The sequence below is a fragment of the Anomaloglossus baeobatrachus genome, chromosome 6 (assembly GCF_048569485.1).
Source record: "Anomaloglossus baeobatrachus isolate aAnoBae1 chromosome 6, aAnoBae1.hap1, whole genome shotgun sequence".
Taxonomy (NCBI): Eukaryota; Metazoa; Chordata; class Amphibia; order Anura; family Aromobatidae; genus Anomaloglossus; species Anomaloglossus baeobatrachus.
The window spans coordinates 389786458-389809885 of NC_134358.1; the positions used below are offsets into that span (position 1 = coordinate 389786458).

Sequence of the window (23428 nt, forward strand, 5' to 3'; positions counted from 1 at the left end):
GTGGTTTTGCCCACTTTGATGCCAGTTCTGATGCCCAGAACCTGTTCGGGCCAGGCTGGAGTGATCTGAATTTGATGTGTGGCATCACTAGGTATGTAAATGTGGTGTGAGATCAGTGGCCCAAAGCCATCTAACCCCTCAAAAACACCAGTTACTTATTCAAATATGTGAAATTTGGCTGTGTGCCCACTTTGATGCCAAGAACCCCTTTGGGCCAGGCTGGAGTCACTTTAATTTGATGTGTGGCATCACTAGATATGCAATTGTGGTGTTAGATCAGTGGCCTAAAGCCATTTAACCCTTTCAGTGTATTTATATTAGGGCACATCAGTGCATTGTATTTTATTATTGTGATGTCTTAGTTTTGTTGTTAAACTTGTATAAAACTGAAAATAATTAAATTACAGAATAAGAAACCAACTTCAGCATCGTAAAAACTCTGTTATAAGAGCCCAAGCTGTATAGTGACGTCAAGGGGTTAAACTTGTAAATGAAGAGAAGCCAACCTCAGCACAGTGAGGAGCCCGCGGCATGTATACACGTCTGTGTAAGCCCATGCTGACGTCACAGCACACACAGTCACACGGGCCAGGCAGCTTCAGGAGCTGAAAAACTACATCTCCCACAATTCCCCGCTGCGCCGTCCTTTTGATTGTTCCTGTTGCCCGGGTAACTCAGGGAAAATGGCGGTGTACGGGCTGATCTGTTGAGGACTACGGCGGCTGTATGAGGGGGCTCCTGACACTGTGACGTAAGCCATTCTACGACACTGTGCAGGTATGTGACATCACAGAGTAGTTGGAGCCATTATGTGACGCTTTGTGTTGCTTGTACAGGCACAGTGCGACCCACATGTATGTGTAGAGCTGATCATCTGCATAGCATGGCATTATTACTAGCGGAGCCCGGCAGTGCCGCGATCTGGTGACAACTGCAGCAACTTATTATGCTGTATCCGGCACTGCTAGGCATTGTCCTGCCCCGAGAGCGGAGGGCTATAACTGTCCACACTGCCAGGTACAGCCACAGTACCACATATAGCCACACTGCCAGGTACAGCCACAGTGCCGCATATATCCACACTGCCAGGTACATCCACAGTGCCACATATAGCCACACTGCCAGGTACATCCACAGTGCCACAAATAGCCACACTGCCAGGTACATCTACAGTGCCACATATATCCACACTGCCAGGTACATCTACAGTGCCACATATATCCACACTGCCAGGTACATCTACAGTGCCACATATATCCATACTGCCAGGTACATCCACAGTGCCAGGTACATCCACAGTGCCACATATATCCACAATGCCAGGTACATCCACAGTGCCACATATATCCACACTGCCAGGTACATCCACAGTGCCACATATATCCACACTGCCAGGTACATCCACAGTGCCACATATATCCACAGTGCCAGGTACATCTACAGTGCCACATACATCCACACTGCCAGGTACATCTACAGTGCCACATATATCCACACTGCCAGGTACATCCACAGTGCCACATATAGCCACACTGCCAGGTACATCCACAGTGCCACAAATAGCCACACTGCCAGGTACATCTACAGTGCCACATATATCCATACTGCCAGGTACATCCACAGTGCCAGGTACATCCACAGTGCCACATATATCCACAATGCCAGGTACATCCACAGTGCCACATATATCCACACTGCCAGGTACATCCACAGTGCCACATATATCCACACTGCCAGGTACATCCACAGTGCCACATATATCCACACTGCCAGGTACATCCACAGTGCCACATATATCCATACTGCCAGGTACATCCACAGTGCCACATATATCCACAGTGCCAGGTACATCTACATTGCCACATACATCCACACTGCCAGGTACATCTACAGTGCCACATATATCCACACTGCCAGGTACATCCACAGTGCCACATATATCCACAATGCCAGGTACATCCACAGTGCCACATATATCCACACTGCCAGGTACATCCACAGTGCCACATATATCCACACTGCCAGGTACATCCACAGTGCCACATATATCCACAGTGCCAGGTACATCTACAGTGCCACATACATCCACACTGCCAGGTACATCTACAGTGCCACATATATCCACACTGCCAGGTACATCTACAGTGCCACATATATCCACACTGCCAGGTACATCTACAGTGCCACATATATCCACACTGCCAGGTACATCTACAGTGCCACATATATCCACACTGCCAGGTACATCCACAGTGCCACATATAGCCACACTGCCAGGTACATCCACAGTGCCACATATATCCACACTGCCAGGTACATCCACAGTGCCACATATATCCACAGTGCCAGGTACATCTACAGTGCCACATACATCCACACTGCCAGGTACATCTACAGTGCCACATATATCCACACTGCCAGGTACATCCACAGTGCCACATATATCCACAATGCCAGGTACATCCACAGTGCCACATATATCCACACTGCCAGGTACATCCACAGTGCCACATATATCCACACTGCCAGGTACATCCACAGTGCCACATATATCCACAGTGCCAGGTACATCTACAGTGCCACATACATCCACACTGCCAGGTACATCTACAGTGCCACATATATCCACACTGCCAGGTACATCTACAGTGCCACATATATCCACACTGCCAGGTACATCCACAGTGCCAGGTACATCCACAGTGCCACATATATCCACAATGCCAGGTACATTTATTTACAGTGCCACATATATCCACACAGCCAGGTACATCCACAGTGCCACATATATCCACACTGCCAGGTACATCCACAGTGCCACATATATCCACACTGCCAGGTACATCCACAGTGCCACATATATCCACAGTGCCACATACATCGACAGTGCCACATATATCCACAGTGCCAGGTGCATCTACAGTGCCACATTTAACCACACTGCCAGGTACATCCAAAGTGCCACATATATCCACACTGCCAGGTACATCCACAGTGCCACATACATCCACACTGCCAGGTACATCTACAGTGCCACATATATCCACACTGCCAGGTACATCTACAGTGCCACATATATCCACACTGCCAGGTACATCTACAGTGCCACATATATCCACACTGCCAGGTACATCTACAGTGCCACATATATCCACACTGCCAGGTACATCTACAGTGCCACATATATCCACACTGCCAGGTACATCTACAGTGCCACATATATCCACACTGCCACATATATCCACACTGCCAGGTACATCTACAGTGCCACATATATCCACACTGCCAGGTACATCCAAAGTGCCACATATATCCACACTGCCAGGTACATCTACAGTGCCACATATATCCACACTGTCAGGTACATCTACAGTGCCACATATATCCACACTGTCAGGTACATCTACAGTGCCACATATAGCCACACTGCCAGATACATCTACAGTGCCACATATATCCACAGTGCCAGGTACATCTACAGTACAACATATATCCACACAGCCTGGTACATCTACAGTGCCATATATATCTACAGTGCCACATATATCCACACTGCCAGGTACATCCAAAGTGCCACATATATCCACACTGCCAGGTACATCTACAGTGCCACATATATCCACACTACCAGGTACATCCAAAGTGCCACATATATCCACAGTGCCAGGTGCATCTACAGTGCCACATATATCCACAGTGCCAGGTGCATCTACAGTGCCACATATATCCACACTGTCAGGTACATCTACAGTGCCACATATATCCACACTGTCAGGTACATCTACAGTGCCACATATATCCACACTGTCAGGTACATCTACAGTGCCACATATATCCACACTGTCAGGTACATCTACAGTGCCACATATATCCACACTGCCAGGTACATCTACAGTGCCACATATATCCACACTGCCAGGTACATCTACAGTGCCACATATATCCACACTGCCACATATATCCACACTGCCAGGTACATCTACAGTGCCACATATATCCACACTGCCAGGTACATCCAAAGTGCCACATATATCCACACTGCCAGGTACATCTACAGTGCCACATATATCCACACTGTCAGGTACATCTACAGTGCCACATATATCCACACTGTCAGGTACATCTACAGTGCCACATATAGCCACACTGCCAGATACATCTACAGTGCCACATATATCCACAGTGCCAGGTACATCTACAGTACAACATATATCCACACAGCCTGGTACATCTACAGTGCCATATATATCTACAGTGCCACATATATCCACACTGCCAGGTACATCCAAAGTGCCACATATATCCACACTGCCAGGTACATCTACAGTGCCACATATATCCACACTACCAGGTACATCCAAAGTGCCACATATATCCACAGTGCCAGGTGCATCTACAGTGCCACATATATCCACACTGTCAGGTACATCTACAGTGCCACATATATCCACACTGTCAGGTACATCTACAGTGCCACATATATCCACACTGTCAGGTACATCTACAGTGCCACATATATCCACACTGTCAGGTACATCTACAGTGCCACATATATCCACACTGTCAGGTACATCTACAGTGCCACATATATCCACACTGTCAGGTACATCTACAGTGCCACATATATCCACACTGTCAGGTACATCTACAGTGCCACATATATCTACAGTGCAAGTGTTAGGTACAGCTGAGGCTCTATACATTATATACACAGTGCCAGGTACATCCACAGCTGAGTCTATATATGTAATATATACACAGTACCAGGTACATCCACAGCTGAGGCTCTATATGTAATACTAAGTGTACTACCCGGCTTCGCCCGGGTTAACAACTGCTGTTAACAAAATAGAATGTATTAACAAAAATGTATTCTGCACACAAAAACCACAAAACAGAATGTAATTATTAAATTGTTGCCTATATTAACCAATCAGAGCTCAGATGAATTAACTGTAGCAAAATAGAAGCTAAGCTGTGATTGGTTGCTATTGGCAGCCTGATAAATCTCCAGGCAACAGAAAGCCCTCCCCCCTGACAGTATATATTAGCTCACACATACACATATAGACAGGTCATGTGACTGACAGCTGCCGTATTTCCTATATGGTACATTTGTTGTTCTTGTAGTTTGGCTGCTTATTAATCAGATTTTTATTTTTGAAAGATAATACCAGACTTGTGTGTGTTTTAGGGCGATTATGTGGCGAGGTTGGTGTATGTGTGAGATGTGTGGTGAGGGTGGTATATGTGTTCAAGCACGTGGTAGTGTGTGGCGCATTTTGTGTGTGTGTTCATATCCCCGAGTGTGGTGAGTATCCCATGTCGGGGCCCCACCTTAGCAATTGTACGGTATATACTGTTTGGCGCCATCGCTCTCATTCTTTAAGTCCCCCTTGTTCACATCTCGCAGCTGTCAATTTGCTCCCAACACTTTTCGTTTCACTTTTCCCCCATTATGTAGATAGGGGCACAATTGATTGGTAAATTGGAACGCGCAGGGTTAAAATTTCGCCTCACAACATAGCACCCAGCGCTGCCCGGGATAGTACCTGTCTCTCTGTTTCTCTCCCATTCTCTGTCTGTCTCCCCCTCTGTATATATCTATCTCTCTATCTCTTTGTCTGTCTGTCTCTTTCCCTATCTATCTCTTTCCGTGTCTGTCTCAATCTCTTTCCCTGTCTGTCACTTTCCCTGTCTGTCACTTTCCCTGTCTGTCACTTTCCCTGTCTGTCACTTTCCCTGTCTGTCACTTTCCCTGTCTGTCACTTTCCCTGTCTGTCACTTTCCCTGTCTGTCACTTTCCCTGTCTGTCACTTTCCCTGTCTGTCACTTTCCCTGTCTGTCACTTTCCCTGTCTGTCACTTTCCCTGTCTGTCACTTTCCCTGTCTGTCACTTTCCCTGTCTGTCACTTTCCCTGTCTGTCACTTTCCCTGTCTGTCACTTTCCCTGTCTGTCACTTTCCCTGTCTGTCACTTTCCCTGTCTGTCACTTTCCCTGTCTGTCACTTTCCCTCTTTTTCCCTGTCTGTCTCTTTCCCTCTCTTTCCCTGTCAGTCTGTCTCTTTGTCTGTGTCTGTCTCTTTGTGTCTGTCTCTTACCCTGTCTAGGTCTTTTTCTTACCCTGTCTGTGTCTGCCTCTTTCTCTGTCTGTGTCTGTCTCTTTCCCTGGCTGCATTGTGACACGCCAACAGGTTTTTTGGCGAATAACTGTAAAGCGTGGGGTTAAAATTTTCCCTCGAAACATAGCATATGACGCGCTCGGGGTCCATACGTGTGAGTGTGCAAAATTTTGTGGCTGTAGCTGCGCCACACACACACACACACACACACACACACACACACACACACACACACACACACACACACACACACACACACACACACACAGCTTTATATATTAGATATACACAGTACCAGGTACATCCACAGCTGAGGCTCTATATCATATATAAACAGTATCAGGTAGAGCCACAGCTGAGGCTCTATACATTATATACACAGTGCCAGGTATATCCACAGCTGAGGCTCTATATGTAATACATCCACAGCTGAGGCTCTATACATTATATACACAGTGCCAGGTATATCCACAGCTGAGGCTCTATATGTAATATATATACAGTGCCAGGTACATCCACAGCTGAAGCTCTATATAATATATACACAGTGCCGGGTACATCCACAGCTGAGGGCTTTATATGGTTTATATCCACAGTGGCCGGTATATCCACACTTGAGGGCTCTATATATTATATAAACACAGTGCCAGGTACATCCACAATGATAGGTATATCCACAGCTGAGGCTCTATACATTATATACACAGTGCCAGGTATATCCACAGCTGAGGCTCTATATGTAATATATATACAGTGCCAGGTACAGCAACAGCTGAGGCTCTATATATAATATATACACAGTGCTGGGTATATCCACAGCTGAGGGCTTTAGATGGTTTATATCCACAGTGGCAGTTATATCCACACTTGAGGGCTCTATATATTGTATATACACAGTGCCAGGTACATCCACAGTGATGGGTATATCCACAGCTGAGCGCTGTATATATTATATATTCACAGTGCCAGCTACATCCATAGTGCCAGGTAGATCCAGAACTGAGGGCTGTATATGTTATATATACACAGTACCATGTATATCCACAGTGACAGGTACTAGAAATGAGTGAACCTGAGGTTTAGTTTTCGAACCGAACACCAAATTTAAAAATCAAGTTTCGGGGTTCAGATGCTTTATGTGTGAACGTCACTTGTGCGTGCAATGCTGTGCTCAGGTACGCTTGGTGCTCAGCCCTGTGCGAGCCTCTTGCAGTGCTTGCACAGCTCGCCCTCGGGGTAACATCAGCACGATTACATGTATGTGCAACCCAAAGAATTGTTTGAAAAAGCCTGACCCCCCCCGAAGTGATCTGCTTATGGATGGCTGTGTGTGGGCAGACTCAGACTGCCAATCAGTTACTTGCTCCAGCGTCCGGGTCAAGCTCGAACCTATGGCAGCTCGGCTCATTCGCTGTCGGCAAACCGAACCTCCATGGGACCGCTCATCTCCAGCAGGTACATCACAGGTGGGCGCTCTATTATTGAGCCCTCAGCTGTGGTTGTACCTAGAACTGAGCGAATGAAATAAGTATTGAACCTGTCACCAATTTTCTAAGTAAATATATTTCTAAAGGGGCTGTTGATGTTAATTTCTCACTGGTTGTTGGTAACAACCCATCCAATCCACACAGGCAAAGATATGAAACTATGAGAACTGACATAGGGAAAAAGTATTGAACACTCAGACTGAAATTAAATGAATACTTTGTACAAAAGCCTTTGTTGGTGATGGCAGCTTCAGCTTCTTGTTTGAAACTAGTCGCATGAATTGTTCAGGTGTAATTTTGGCCCATTCTTCCACACAAACTGTTATGGGTGTTTCACAGGTGACAGACAGTCATGTGGTTTCTGGCCATAGAAGGTCACAGCATCTGGCTGTGCAGAACGCTCCCGACTTTCCATTGTTTCTGCTGTCAGTATTCATTGGTATAGGTAGCTTTGCTGCTGGATTCATCTCTCTCCCTTTTGGACCCAGCAGGAGCTTGCCATCTACCCACCTGCTGATCATCAGTATTCTCCTGGTGCAAAAATACCCCTTGCTTGGACTGGTGCTGGTGATATTTTTCAGTTCATTCAAGCCTTGGTTGCAAGCAGGTGGCTTGTACTCCTCTGTGGAATCATTGCTGACAACTTTGCTGAATTTCAACCTGTGTCATCTGTACATAAGTAGTTCATGCATTTTCCCCTGTGTGTCCTCCTTGTGTCGTCTTTGGTGGTGAGGTACCTCAAGGACCAGCTGTAGATTTGGTCAGGGGTAACCGTCTTCCTCTTCCTCTTCCCTAATTTTGGTAAGGAGATGGATGTTTGAATACCGCGCCAAAGACCACTAATGCAGGAGGTGAATTTAACGTGACTTTATTCCATGTTCAGGTCTACGCGTTTCAGGAGCATCCGCTCCCTTCCTCAGGACAATACAGGCACAAGCAACATCAAAATCCATTTTGATGTTGCTTGTGCCTGTATTGTCCTGAGGAAGGGAGCGGATGCTCCTGAAACGCGTAGACCTGAACATGGAATAAAGTCACGTTAAATTCATCTCCTGCATTAGTGCTCTTTGGCGCGGTATTCAAACATCCATCTCCTTACCAAAATTATTCATCACAGGGATGACTGCTGCCTCTGACCCAGTTTATATGCCTGCATAGTGGTTGTGACTTTCACAACTACACTTGGTGAGTATCCTCTGTGAATCACACCCTATTTGTTTGTGGGGTAAGACCCTATTGCGCTCTCTTTCCACAGTGTTTTTCACGGTCTTCCTCTTCCCTAGACACAGGGCTTCCCTTTTGCCTTTAGCTTGGTACTTCCCCATACCTAGCTTGACATTATCACCAGCTGCACAATAAAAAATTACAAAACAAAAAATTGACACGGGTTTTTTTTTCCTTCCAAAAAGAAAAAAAGGGACGTTTTTTTTCCTCATGGATCCTGTTAATGCCTAGGTTCAGTGCCTGCAGGGTCTCCCCCTGGAGGTTGCAGACCCCAAGTTAGCTGTGCAGCAGCAGCAGCCGTTACAGACTCCTAATGTTGGGGATTCTGCAGGTAGGCAGATTCAGCCGGAGCCCAAAATTGCTCCCCCAGACAGGTTTGCAGGGGGCAGAGACAAATTTTTTGTCTTTAAGGAAGCTTGTAAACTGTACTAAAGGCTATGTGCGCACTAGAAAATGGACTTTTCTTAAGAAAAATCCGCACCCTCTGGCAGAATACCGCAGCCGTATCAAAAACCGCAGTAAAACCGCACTATTACTTTAAATATTCATAGCAGTTTTGCAATACCATTTTCATGTATTTCATTTTTTCCAGATGGCTAAATGTATTTTTCATTGTTCATAGTATTCCTATAGCAGTAATGCTTTACCATTTATCATGTTTATATTTTTGTAGAGGTTAGTGTGCAGCTTCTTATCCTTATTATAGTCATGTATTTTTAAGCTAGCACCTAATTCACACTTAACCCCTTAACGACCGCGGGCCGTAAAATTACGTCCTAAATGACATAATCTTACTGCCCGCGGTCCTCCGGCGGCAGCATGCCGCGATCGGCACACATCTCAGCTGATATTCACAGCTGAGATGTGTGCCTGCTAGGCACGAGCAGAATCGTTATCTGCTCGTGCCGATTAACCCCTTATATGGCGCTGTCAATACATGACAGCGCCATTATAAGCGCGATTGCGGTAAGCATTTACTTACTGCCCGAAACCGGAAGTCACGTGACGCGATCACGTGACTCCCGATAGTTGTCATGGTAGCACAGGGTCATGTGATGACTCCTGTACTACACATGACTTGGTTTCACTTTCGCTGTGCCCGGGGCACAGCAAAAGAGAAAGACAGCGTATCTGCTGTTTACAGCCTTCCAACTGTGATCAGCAGATACTGCAGAGCGATCGGAATGCTGATCGCAATAGCCCCCTAGGGGGACTAGTAAAATAAAAAAAAAAAGTTAAAAAATAAGTTTTAAAAAATTAAAAAAAAACAAAAAAACCTAAAAGTTCAAATCACCCCCCATTCGCCCCATTGAAAATTAAAGGGTTAAAAAAGTAAAAAATATACACACATTTGGTATCGCCGCGTTCAGAAACGCCCGATCTATCAAAATATAAAATCAATTAATCTGATCAGTAAACGGCAAAGCGGCAAAAAAATTCCAAACGCCAAAACGACGTTTTTTTGTCGCCACAACTTTTGCGCAAAATGCAATAAGAGGCGATCAAAACGTAGCATCTGCGCAAAAATGGTACCGTTAAAAACGTCAGCTTGAGACGCAAAAAATAAGCCGTCATTGAGCCTAAGATCCCGAAAAATGAGAACGCTATGGGTCACGGAATATGGCGTAAAACGTGCGCCACTTTTTTCGGACAAACTTCCGATTTTTTTTTAACCCCTTATATAAAAGTAAACCTATACATGTTTGGTGTCTACGAACTCGCACTGACCTGAGGCATCACACCCGCACATCAGTTTTACCATATAGTGAACACAGTGAATAAAATATCTCAAAAACCATAGTGCTATCGCACTTTTTTTTGCAATTTTTCAGCATTTGGAATTTTTTTGCCATTTTCTAGTACACAATATGGTAAAACTGATGGTTTCATTTAAAAGTACAGCTCGTTCCGCAAAAAATGAGCCCTCACATGACCATATTGACTGAAAAATAAAAAAGTTACGTCTCTCAGAAAAAGAATGGCGAAAAAAAAAAACGGAAAGCGAAAAATCGGCCGGTCGTGAAGGGGATATAGGTGTTCCAGTCAGTCTTTTTTCTGATTAGCATGCAGTTTCCTCTGACTTAGAACCCAGAACCCCGCTCTATTACCAGACTCTATTCATGATCCTATATAGCCAGGAGCCTGTCTGCCCATACTTGCAGATTTTAGAGGCATAAGGCTCTGTGCGCACTAGAGCTTTTTACCTGCGGATTTACCCGCGGATTTGCCCCGGAAATTTCTTGAGAAATGTCTGCAATCTTTGTGCAGACATTTCCCATGAAATTCAATGAGAAAAAAAAATAGTTGTGCGCACTGTGCGGATTTTTCTCAAGAAAATTTCTTGAGAAAATTTTCTCGAGAAACTTTCTTGAGAAAATGTGCATGTCCATTAATTTCCGCAGGTACCTGCGGTATTCCGGGGGTATTCCGCAGGTAGCAATGATGTGCGGTATACCACCGGAATTGCCGCGAATTACCTGCGGGAATGCTCATCGCTGCCTGCGGTTTTGCAGGAAGCGATGTCATTATGCCAGGAAGAGGAGGCGGAGCAGAGTAAACACACGTCACACTCCCTGGACGCCGCACAGAAGCACTTCCGTGCGACCTCCAGGTGCCCGTGCAGTCTGTGTCCTGCTCCGGCCTCGCGGCTGCCTGCACTGCAGTGTCAGTGTCTGCCCGCAGTGTCAGCAGCCTGTCACGCGGCAGCGCAGGCAGACACTGACATCCTGCAGTGCTGGGAGCCGCGGGGATGACGATCGCTGCTGTCAGGAGGTGAGATCATTACCTGCTGTGACGATCTCCTGCCTCCTGACGTCACCGCGGTCACTGCTGTCTATGCCCGTCTCGCAAGCGGCCCGAGACTGTCACTAGCGGTGACGTCACGGGCTCTCGCGATACTTCTGACAACGCGGCGGGCATAGAAGTCAGTGACAGCGCTGACGTCAGCAGTACAGGAGATGATCACAGAAGGTAATGATCTCATCTATGCTCCTGATGGCAGCGCTCGTCATCCCCTGCAGTGACCTGAGCTGACCTAATGATGTTAGCTCAGGTCACTGCATTGCTCTCCCAGCCAATGGGGAACATTCTGTTCTTCATTGACTGGGACAGCGACTATGGTATGGATCGCCGTGCCCCCCCCCTTATTGGATTACGCCGGACGTGGAATTGATTGTGCTCTTTTCAATAAATTGGTTAAAGAGGGAATGTTTTGGGGAGTGTTTTTTCAAATAAAACTTTTTTTGTTGTCTATTTTTTAATTATTACTGACTGGGTTGGTGATGTCGGGTATCTGATAGACGCCTGACCTCACCAACCCCAGGGCTTGATGCCAGGTGACATTACACATCTGGCATCAACCCCATATATTACCCCGTTTGCCAACGCACCAGGGCGCGGGATGAGCTGGGGCGAAGCGCCAGGATTTGCACTTCTAATGGATGCGCCACTTCTGGGGCGGCTGCGGCCTGCTATTTTTAGGCTGGGGAGTGTCCAATAACAGTGGACCTCCCTAGTCTGAGAATATCAGACCCCAGCTGTCCGCTTTACCTTGGCTGGTGATCCAATATGGGGGGGACCGCACGTTTTTTGTTTTAAATTATTTATATAATTTAAAATAACAGCGTGGGGTGCCCACTGTTTTGGATTATCAGCCAAGGTGAAGCTGCCAGCGGTGGTCTGCAGGCTGCAGCCGTCTGCTTTACCCTAGCTGGCTACAAAAAATGGGGGGACCTCACGTCGTTTTTTTTTTAATTATTTATTTTATGGCTAAATACAAGGCTAAGCACCCTTTAGTGCCACATGAAAGTCACTAAAGGGTGCCAGCTTAGAAAATGCAGGGAGGTGGAACATTATATAGGTTTTTCTCATCTATCTATCTATCTATCTATCTATCTATCTATCTATCTATCTATCTATCTATCTATCTATCTATCTATCTATCTATCTATCCCTCTATCTATCTATCTATCCATCTATCCCTCTATCTATCTATCCATCTATCCCTCTATCTATCTATCTATTCATCTATTCATCTATCCATCTTTCCCTCTATCCATTATCTGTCTATCGATTATCTTTATTATTTATTGCAGGGACAAACCTGTGGTAAATCCGCGGCAAAACCGCATGCGGATTTGGTGCGGATTTTTTCCGCAGGTCCGGAAATCTTTCACTGGCAGAAGTTTCTCAAGAAATTTTCTTGAGAAACTTCACATTTCTAGTGCGCACATAGCCTTAAGGTTAGGTTCCCGAAAAATTAGAGATTACCTTGTCGTTGGTTTCGGGCTCATTTGCATTGATCAATACATTTGCTAAACATCTCTACTACTTTCAAATATTCATAGCAGTTTTGCAATACCATTTTTCATGTATTTCATTTTTTCCAGATGGCTAAATGTATATTTCATTGTTCATAGTATCCCTATAGCAGTAATGCTTTACCATTTTTTATATATTTTTATAGTGGTTAGTGTGCAGCTCTTTATCCTTATACTAATCAAAAAGGAACATCTGCAACTCAGCTTACCCTTGGTGGTGTGGGGATGGACAGTCAGGGTGTGTGTTTGTCTTCCACATGTAATTCTCGGTTTGTCCTGACAGCAGAGGTGGTGCTAGAGAAGATGACTGTGAAAACGTCTATGTTTGTGGACAGTGGAGTATTAGTCAGCATAGATGCTCTGTTTGTAAGAACTCATGGGCTTCCCTGCAGTCTGTTAACTAAACCCACCTCCATTTATGCCATCAACTCCGCACCACTCGCTCAGGGATGCCTGACACAGATAGTACAGGGTATAAAGCTGAGGGTAGAACCCCTGCATTATGAAATAATGTCTTGCTATGTCCTGGAAGGCCTCCCTACTCTCATTGTACTGGGTCTACCTTGGTTGGTGAAACATAATCCGGTAGTGGATTGACAATCCAGGGATATTGCGGACAGTGAAAACTGCTGTATTGTTTGAACACTTTTCTCTTTACGGTCTCTATGGAGTCCTTATGTCGCGATTCATGTTTATCTCTGCTGTTGCAAAGTTGTCATTGGTGCCTGTTCTGATAGTTGGTATTTTCCGAAGTGTGGCCGGTGGGAGGAGCCTATCCCTCTATGCCTCGTTTTTGGTATCACGGTGGTTTATCATGGTGTCAGTTCCATCGGATCGGTACAAGTTATGCTTCTGCTCTGCAGTGTATTTGCTGGTCCCTGTAAGTTTGCCTGATCCTGCCCGTCTACCTTGTCTGCCCTCCCTGACTCCCATCCTCCTGACTGTTTTTGTCATCCCTGACTCCCGTCCTGACTGCGTAGGTCCTCCTTGACTCCCATCCTCCCTCTCTGGCCCCTTCTCTGTTATTCCTTTTCTGTATTCCCCCACTACTACCTGGCTCTCCCGGCTCCTCTGACTCTTCCTCCTCCCTGGTACTGCGTGATCTCCTGGTTCTGATTTCAGCTTGCACGAATTTCCCCGACAGATCCAGAGGTGGAGCTAATAACACCTAGGGGATTCATCACCACCTTGCGTGTACTAGGAGTTCCAGCTCCCCCTGATGGTATATTACACCTTACTTGCATTTTTGTGTGGGTTTGAAGGGAAAGGGGGTGTTAGGCTTTACCTTCCCATCGTGTGTATAACTGTCCCATTAATCTGCTTCCTAGAGTAAAACTTCCCAAGTTCAGACTGTATAATCTTTCTGGCCCTGAGATACAGGCCATGAAAGATTACATTGCTGAGAGTCTGGAGAAGGGACATATCAGACCCTCCTCTTCGTCAGTGGTGGCAGAGTTCTTCTTCGTTAAGGAGAAAGATGGGGATCTCCACCCTTGTTTTGGATTTTTGGGAATTGAATCAGATTACCGTTCAAGACCCTTATCCTTTCCCTCTCATTCTGAATTTATTGAACCAGATTGTGGGAGCTAAGCGGTTCTCCAAGTTTTGGGCCCTTTACACACTACGACATCGCAGGTGTGATGTCGGTGGGGTCAAATCGAAAGTGACGCACATCCGGCGTTGCTCTCGACATCGTAGTGTGTAAAGCATTTTTGATACGATTAACGAGCACAAAAGCGTCGTAATCGTATCATGAATTGGGAAAGACCGATGTTACGATGTTGTTCCTTGTTCCTGCGGCAGCACACATCGCTGTGTGTGAAGCCACAGGAGCGAGGAACATCTTCAACCTGCGTCCCGGCCGGCTATGCGGAAGGAAGGAGGTGGACGGGATGTTTACGTCCCACTCCTCTCCACCCCTCCGCTTCTATTGGCTGCCTGCGGTGTGACGTCGCTATGATGTCGTACGACCCGCCCCCTTAGGAAGGAGGCGGGTCGCCGGCCAGAGAGACGTCGCAGGGCAGGTGAGTGCATGTGAAGCTGCCGTAGCGATAATGTTCGCTACGCCAGCTATCACCATGATATCGTAGCTGCGACGGGGGCGGGGACTATCACTCTCGCCATCGCAGCATCAGCTTGCGATGTCGTAGTGTGCAAAGGGCCCCTTAGACTTAAAGGGGCCTACAATCTGGTTAGAATCAGATAAAGGGATGAATGGAAAACGCCTTTCAATACACCTGAGGGACATTTTGAAAGTCTGCTCATGCCATTTGGTCTCACTAATGCCCCTGCTGTTCTCCAATATTTTGTGAATGAAATTTTTCACCATTTGGCGGGCAGGTTTGTTGTGGTTTATTTGGACGATATCTTGATGTACTCACCCGATATAGAGACACATCAGATAAATGCAAAACAGGTACAGTGGAACCTCGCTTAACTAGTAACCCAGTTATCGAGTATTTCGCCTAATGAGCAAAGCTTTCTGTAAATTCGTAACTCGATTTATGAGAAAGCCTTGCTGTACGAGCAAAATATTCACCGCACACACCTCCGGTTCCTTACATCCACCGCGCTCTAACCCGCTCTTGCAGTCCACACACACAAACAAACAAGCACGCACACACCCATATTATGCTCACCTTACCTTCTGTTCCCTCGCCGGCCTCCTGGAACTTGCATGTATCGGGTAACCAAGGCGACTGATGCCGGACCTTCTGCTCCCAGAGCGCTGACGTCAAAGGCAGGAGCCGCTTGCCTCTGATTGGCCAGCGCACTGCCTTTGAGTAGCGGCTGACAGGGGAAGGTCCTCCCTCCACAGGATGTGTATCTGGTAACCATCGCAACGAGGGAGGAACTTCCCCTGTCAGGCACTACTCAAAGGCAGCGCGCTGGCCAATCAGAGGCAAGCAGCTCCTGCCTTTGACGTCAGCGCGCTGAGTGCGGTAGGTCCGGCATCGGTCGCCTTGGTTACCCGATACATATCTTGTACGGGCGAACTGCAAGTTCCAGGAGACCGGCGAGGGAACGGAAGGTAAGGTGAGCATAATCTGTGTGTGTGTGTGTGTGTGTGTGTGTGTGTGTGTGTGTGTGTGTGTGTGTTTGAACGTGTGTGGAATGGCACAATAGGGGACCAAGATGGGAGATTTAACAAGTTGTGGAACGAATTGTTTGCATTGCAATGATTTCCTATGGGAAATAAATAGGATTAATAGGATTATAAGACCAATTCTTAGGGAATTGGTTGTGGTATAACCACCATGGACCAACGCAAGGGTTTGAATAGTGCAGTTACCATTCATTACCCATTAATAAACACAATGTTCAGTGGCATTTTTCTTTTCTTAAACTGAGACTCCAAAAAAACCCCCAATGATCCTTGTAGAGAAAAATGTGCTCTTTCTAATGATATCAGAATTAATATATTTTAGGGGGACCCTTTCTGAGAAATTTGACCTATAAATAGGTAAAATTCGTTTTTTTTAAGTTTGTCATCATATGTGGGTGTGAATATTTCCACAAATACATATGCTTTGACCGTGATATTGCAGCAATGCAAAGTCATGTAGATGTTTGGTGTACAGGGCAAAGCACCAGTTACTATTGGTTTTTGGTCTTGAGTTATATATGGGCAAAGTTAGGCATACATTTTATGCGAGGCGTTTTACAAGCTACTTTGACACAAAATTGCGGCCGAAATATTGTTTTGTCATAGCCGGTAATAATTTTATCGTGTTTAGCAGCTAAAGTTGAGCTAGTATGCCAAATTTCAGCATCATAGCCAGTATAGAACTCTAATGGCTATGTGCCAAAGTTTGCAAAATCCTCTTAGCTGAAGCCGCAGGCTTGGTGGAACCTCCAGTGAAAGGTCAACAGTGCCCAATGTATTTGAGATCTGGCCCTAAAAATTTACAGAACCTCTTTTCAAACATACATGTACATCCTTCTAAATTTTCAGCAAAATCGGAGAAGGTCGAGTGGGGATGATTTTTAAAACTGGTCCACTTGATGTGGAATGACCCAAGTGTGTCTTTGGTGTCCAAGAGGTACAATTTTTGGGGTACCTATTGTCACCTTCAGGATTGTGGACGGATGCTGAGAAGGTCCGTGCTGTACTTGACTGGGATCGTCCAGAAAACCTGAAAGCGTAAGGCTAAGTTCACATAGGGCATCTTTTGCTGTCTTTTGGTGCGTTTTTGAGGTCACAAAGATGCCCCTAAATGCATGCATTTCCTTAACCCAGCAAAGTCTGAGATTTTGATTTTGCTGTCCACACTTGACATCTTTTGTTGGCTTCATCTTGGCTGTGTTTTTCAAGATGCAGCATGTCAATTCTTTTTGCGTTTTTACCTTGTTTTTGAGCCCTTCAGTCAATAGATTTGACTTAAAAGACGCATTGGGCAAAATGCGGTAAAAACACGGTAAAAACACGTAAAAATGCATTGCGTTTTTGCCACGGTGCATTTTTGGTGCATTTTAAGATGCACTCAACGTGCGCTCAAGATGCACTGACAAAAAAGATGCCGAATGTGAGCATAGCCTTAGATCGCTTTCTAGGATTTACCAACTTTTATTGGAGATTTATTCTGTAATTGTGAAGCCTCTCACTGACATCACAAAAAAGAAACAAATTTCTCTAAATTGTCAGTCTCTGCCCAGCATTCTTTTTCCACTTTAAAAAGATGTTTTTTCACAGGACCTATACTCAGTAATGTGTAGAAAACGTCTGGCTCTACTGCTAGAAATAAAGGTGCTGTAGGGTAAATAAATATATCACAAATAGCAAAACCCAAGCACTCAAAAAGAAGAGGAGAATTGATTTTGATGCAATTGTTTTATTAACAACCGACACACTGCAAAAGTGTGAACCCTGACATATAGCAACAACCAACGTTTCGGTTATGACGTTTATCAAGGTAGTTGCTTAATATAGAGATGCTATGTCGAACGTGTCAACTCGGACAGCCGTCTATGAAGATTAGACGGTTGTCCAAGTTGACTGTACGACATAGCATCTCTATATTAAGCAACTACCTTGATAAAGGTGTCATAACCGAAACGTTGGTTGTTGCTATATGTCAGGGTTCACACTTTTGCAGTGTGTCGGTTGTTAATAAAACACTTGCATCAAAATCAATTCTCCTCTTCTTTTTGAGTGCTTGGGTTTTGCTATTTGTGGTGTGGCACCTATACTCAGTCTGCATCTGACGTGGGGGTTGGGGCTCTGTTGTCACAAGGTCCATCTCCTGGTAAATGGCATCCTTGTGCTTTCTTTTCCATGAAATTGTCCTTAGCCGAGAGAAGCTATGATGTTGGTAATAGAGATCTCTTGGCAATTAAGTTAGCTTTCGGGGGAATTTCGCCATTGGCTGGAGGTGGCAGTTCATCCCATTACAGTAATCACAGACCTGTCATATCTCGAGTCTGCTGAATGTCTGAATCCCAGGCAGGCTAGATGTTTTTTGTTTTTTTACCAGGTTTAATTTTACTGTCACTTCCTGTCCAGGGATTAAAGACATCAAAGCAGATGCATCATCCCGGAACTTCCCTGGTAGTAGTGATCATGTGAACCCAGTACCCATTTTACACAAGGTAGTGGTCGTCTCGGCCCTGTTTCCAGACCTGGAGGTGGAGGTGTTGGAGGCTCAGGGGGATGCCTCAGTCTTTTGCCCTTCAGAGAAGTTGTTTGTGCCACCCAATTTGCGATGTTAACTAATTGGGGAACATCACAATTCTGTACCTGTAGGTCATCCAGGTAGTAAAGCAACTTCGAACCTCCTGTCTCGTCGTTTTTTATGGCCGAGGTTGCATCAGGATGTGGTTAAGGGCAGAGTCACATTGGCATATGACTTGCACGAATGCAAAGCGAGAAAATCTCGCATTACACTCTGCCCCATTTAAGACAATGCTGCAGCCCACATCTGCGAGTTTTTCCTCAACCCTAATCAGACTGGGGAAAAAATTGCAGCATGCTGCGCATGTTAGCGAGAGACATGTCACTAGCACCCATTCAAGTCTATGGGTGTGATAAAAACATCGGACTGCACTCAGATGTCATCCAAGTGCAGTGCGATATACCCACAGGCTGACTGCTGGAGAGAAAAATCCTTCTCTGTCCTCTGCAGCTGTGATTCGATCGCAAGATTGGATCACAGTTGCATGATACTCGGCTCACAGCAGAGCGGGAGCTGAGGGTCATTAGCATATCGCATCCGATGCTCTAGCATCGGATGCCATACGCCAGTGTGTGTCTGGCCTAAATATGTGTCTGCATGTAGTATTTGCACACCGTCCAAGGTAATGCATACCCGTCCATCTGGATCCCTCCTGCCATTGGCTATCCTGAATAGACTATGGACGCATTTATCTATGGATTTCATTATTGACATACCTTTTGTCTTTGGGGAAGACTGTGGTTTTGGTGGTTGTGGATAGGTTAAGTAAGATGACGCATTTCATCGCCTTACCGGCACTTCTGAATGCCAATACTCTGGTTCAGTTTTTCATCAGAGATCGTGAAGCTTCATGGTGCTCCTTCCGATGTCACAGATCGTGGAACCCAGTTTATTTCCAAATTTTGGAAAGCATTTTGTGCTCGACTGGAGGTGCAGTTGTCTTTTTCATCTATCTTCCATCCTCAGTCGAATGGGCAGACAGAGCGCATAAATCAAGATTTGGAAACTTACCTTAAGTGTTTTGTCTCCGAGAACCTGTAGGATTGGGCATCTTATTTACTATTGACCGAATTTGCTTTAAATAATCGTCACAAGGTGTCTACTGGCAAGTCACCATACTTTGCATATGGTTTTCATTCGCTTTTTGGTACCTTTTAGTGGTAGGGGTGCTTCGGGAGTTTTTGAGGAGGAGTGTTTTGCGTCAGTGCTTTCTTCAGTATGGCAAGGGGTTCAGAGTAATTTTAGCCTCATAGGAGACAGATACAAACGTATGGCTGACAAAAAATGCTTGCTTGGTCCGGACCTAAGTGTGACTGACTGTGTGCTTTTCTACTGGGAACATAAAGTTCAAAATTCCTTCCTGGAAGCTGGGGCCTAGGTGTATTAGTCCCTATAAAATTTCCACCGTCATTAACCCAGTAGCATTTCATCTGGAGTTACCTCTTAGGATCCACAATGTGTTCCACAGCGCACTGCTCAAAAAGTATGTGGAACCTTTGGAGCCATCTCCCTTGCCTCCAGCCCCAACCATGGTTGATGGTAATTTATTGTTTCAAATAGCTAAAATTGTTGACTCTCATTGTCTATGTCGTACCCTTCAATACTTAGTGCACTGGAGGGTTTACGGACGAGAGGAAAGGATGTGGGTCCCAGCATCGGATGTAAATACCACAAGATTGGTTCATTCTTTTTATGCTGCCCATCCAGATAGGCCTGGTCCTGAGTGTCTGGAGACCACTCGTAGAAGGGGGTTAGGCTATGTGCGCACGTTGCGTACAGTCACTGTAGAAATTTCTGCAGCGATCTGAAGAGCACACGTGCGCTTCAAATCGCTGCAGAAAATGTCCGTAGTGAAAAAACAAAGCCGATTCCATGCGCTCTGCCTGCAGCTCCTGCCATAGACAGAGCAGGAGCTGCCGGCAAAGCGCACGGAAGAAGTGACATGTCACTCCTTAGAACGCGCGCTTTGGGCAGCAGCCGAAGCGCTGCGCTCTAAGAAGCTACGTGCGCACGGCCCCTGCACAATCTCCATAGACTGTGCAGGGGACGCAGGACGCATGCAGTTACGCTGCGCTACAAAGCGCAGCGTAACTGCAAGTAATTACGCAACGTGCGCACATAGCCTTACTGTCATAGATGTGGCACGGGTGACTGACAGTCATGAGGTTTCTGGTCATAGAAGGTCACAGCATTTGGCTGCGCAGAATGCTCCCGAACTCTCCATTGTTCCTACTTTCAGTATTCATTGGTATAGGTAACTTTCCTGCTGAATTCATCTCTCCCCCTTTTGGACCCAGCAGGAGCTCACCTTCCACCCAGCTGCTGATCATCTGTATTCTTTTGGTGCTTAAATATTCCTTCCTTGGACTGGTGCTGGTGATATTTTTCCGTTCATTCAAGCCTTGGTTTCAAGCAGGTGACTTGCACTCATCTGTGAAATCCTTGCTGAAAACGTTGTTGAACTTCCACCTGTGTCATCGGCAGATAAGTAGTTCATGCATTTTCCCCCTATGTGTCCTCCTTGTGTCGCCTTTAGTGTTTAGTGGGGTTGACGAAGAGCTCATCCCATTCCCTCCCTTTTAGGACCAAGCACTAGGGATACCTAGGGTAAGGTATCCAGCTCGGCGCATAGGTTTCTTTTGTGGCACCTTGGTAATGAGTTACCTTTTCATAGGCCATCAGCTGAACCAGCTGATAATATTTTTCACTTAGAGGCAGGATTGCTTTCTAATTACTAATACATTTCAGCTGGTGTTATGACTTTCCATGGCTTTTTGCACCTCTCTTTCTGCATGTATTAAATACCTTTTCCCTGTGTCCTGTGTCATTTCTCACATCACTAAATTTATGGCCATCTATGCTATGGTTTGATTTTTTTGTCTGTGTTGTGTTGTGTTGTACATTGGATAGGTTGTTACTACATCTATTGAGAAATTCACATCAATAGGACCTTTAGAAATATATTTACTTAAAAATTGGTGACATGTTCCACACTTATTTCACCTGCTTTATATACACACAGTACCGTACATCCACAGAGCTAAGGATATAGACTGCTCACAAAAAGTTATGGATATATGGCTTTCTGGTGAAATTTTAGGATGATCCTAAAATGCAGTCTAACCTTTTCAGGTGAACTGAGACCCCCTCTAAACTTTTCAATGCACTTGTCCAGCTGTTCAATGTTTCTGTACTTTTTGCCAAACTTGCTCTTCTCTAACAAGGAGCTTAATGGCAAAATTCACAACAGGTGTTTGATCCATGAATCGCCAAATAAATTTTGGAATTCAATTAGAGTTGGTATTTCAACAGTCCTCCTCAGTCCTCACCATGCTATTCACATTTTGATATGAGACTAAGGGTACCTTCACACTTTAGCGATGCTGCAGCGATCCCTCCAGCGATCTGACCTGGTCAGGATCGCTGCTGCATCGCTACATGGTCGCTGGTGAGCTGTCAAACAGGCAGATCTCACCAGCGACCAGTGACCAGCCCCCAGCCAGCAGCGACGTGCAGATGTTTACCTTAGTTACCAGCGCACACCGCTTAACTTAGCGTGTGCAGGGAACAGGAGCCGGCACTGGCAGCATGAGAGCTGCAGAGGCTGGTAACGAAAGTAAATATCGGGTAACCACCTTGGTTACCCGATGTTTACCTTAGTTACAGCTTACCGCAGGCTGTCAGACGCCGGCTCCCGCTACCTGCACATTCAGGATTGTTGGTCTCTCGCTGTCACACACAGCGATGTGTGCTTATCAGCGGGAGAGCAACAATAAAAAAACGAACCAGGGCTGTGTGTAACGAGCAGCGATCTCACAGCAGGGGCCAGATCGCTGCTCAGTGTCACACACACAGCGAGATCGCTAATGAGGTCACAAAAAACGTGACTCAGCAGCGATCTCAGTAGCAATCTCGCTGTGTGTGAAGTACCCCTAAGACAACACCTAACAATTGATCATCAGTACCACACCATTGTGAGGCTTCAAGTAAGAATGTTATCTGATGAAAGTGGCCACTGATCTTAGCATGTCAGTGGGTGTCATCAGCAGGTTGCAATAGAGATACAGAGAGACTGGAAGAGTCACAGAAAGGTATACAATTTCATGTCCTTTGGCACATCCCACTCTGATGACCACTTCATTGGTAACAATGCCCTTTGGAACAAGATGATGAATGCCACACAACTCCAGGCACACTTAAGGGAGGTGAGAAGAACCCAAGTGTGTTGTCAGACCATTCAAAACCGTGGTCTGCGTGCTTGCTAGACAATCTGAAAGGGTACCTGACCACACCACCATGCACAGGCGTCATCTATGCTGGATGAGGGACCAGTGGGCCTTAGTGCTGTTCATTGATTAAAAGGGAACCTGTCACCAGGTTTTTCACTTCTGAGCTGCGGCCTCCACCAGTGAGCCCTTTATATAAGAGCCCAGGCCACTCTGTATAACGTAAAAAACACCTTTATAATACTCACCTGGGCACTGCTGTCCGATGGGTGTCGCTGCTCTAGGTCTGACGCCTCTTCCATCTTGTGTGATCGCTGTCCTCCTGCTCAGCCCTGTTTGTACGACGCGTCATTCACAGAGAGGCCTCCGTTGTGGTCC

The 23428-nt window shown here is 45.7% G+C and overlaps 1 protein-coding gene across 4 annotated transcripts in view; it reads left to right on the forward strand.

The window, feature by feature from the left end:
* The first annotated feature begins 671 nt into the window (after window positions 1–671).
* BBS9 (Bardet-Biedl syndrome 9) overlaps window positions 672–23428 on the forward strand; it is a 704556-nt gene continuing 681799 nt past the window's right edge. For all 4 annotated transcript variants that reach the window (XM_075315101.1, XM_075315104.1, XM_075315105.1 and 1 more), the window contains exon 1: window positions 672–777. The gene's annotated coding sequence lies outside the window, so the exon portion shown is untranslated. The remainder of the gene's footprint in view (window positions 778–23428) is intronic.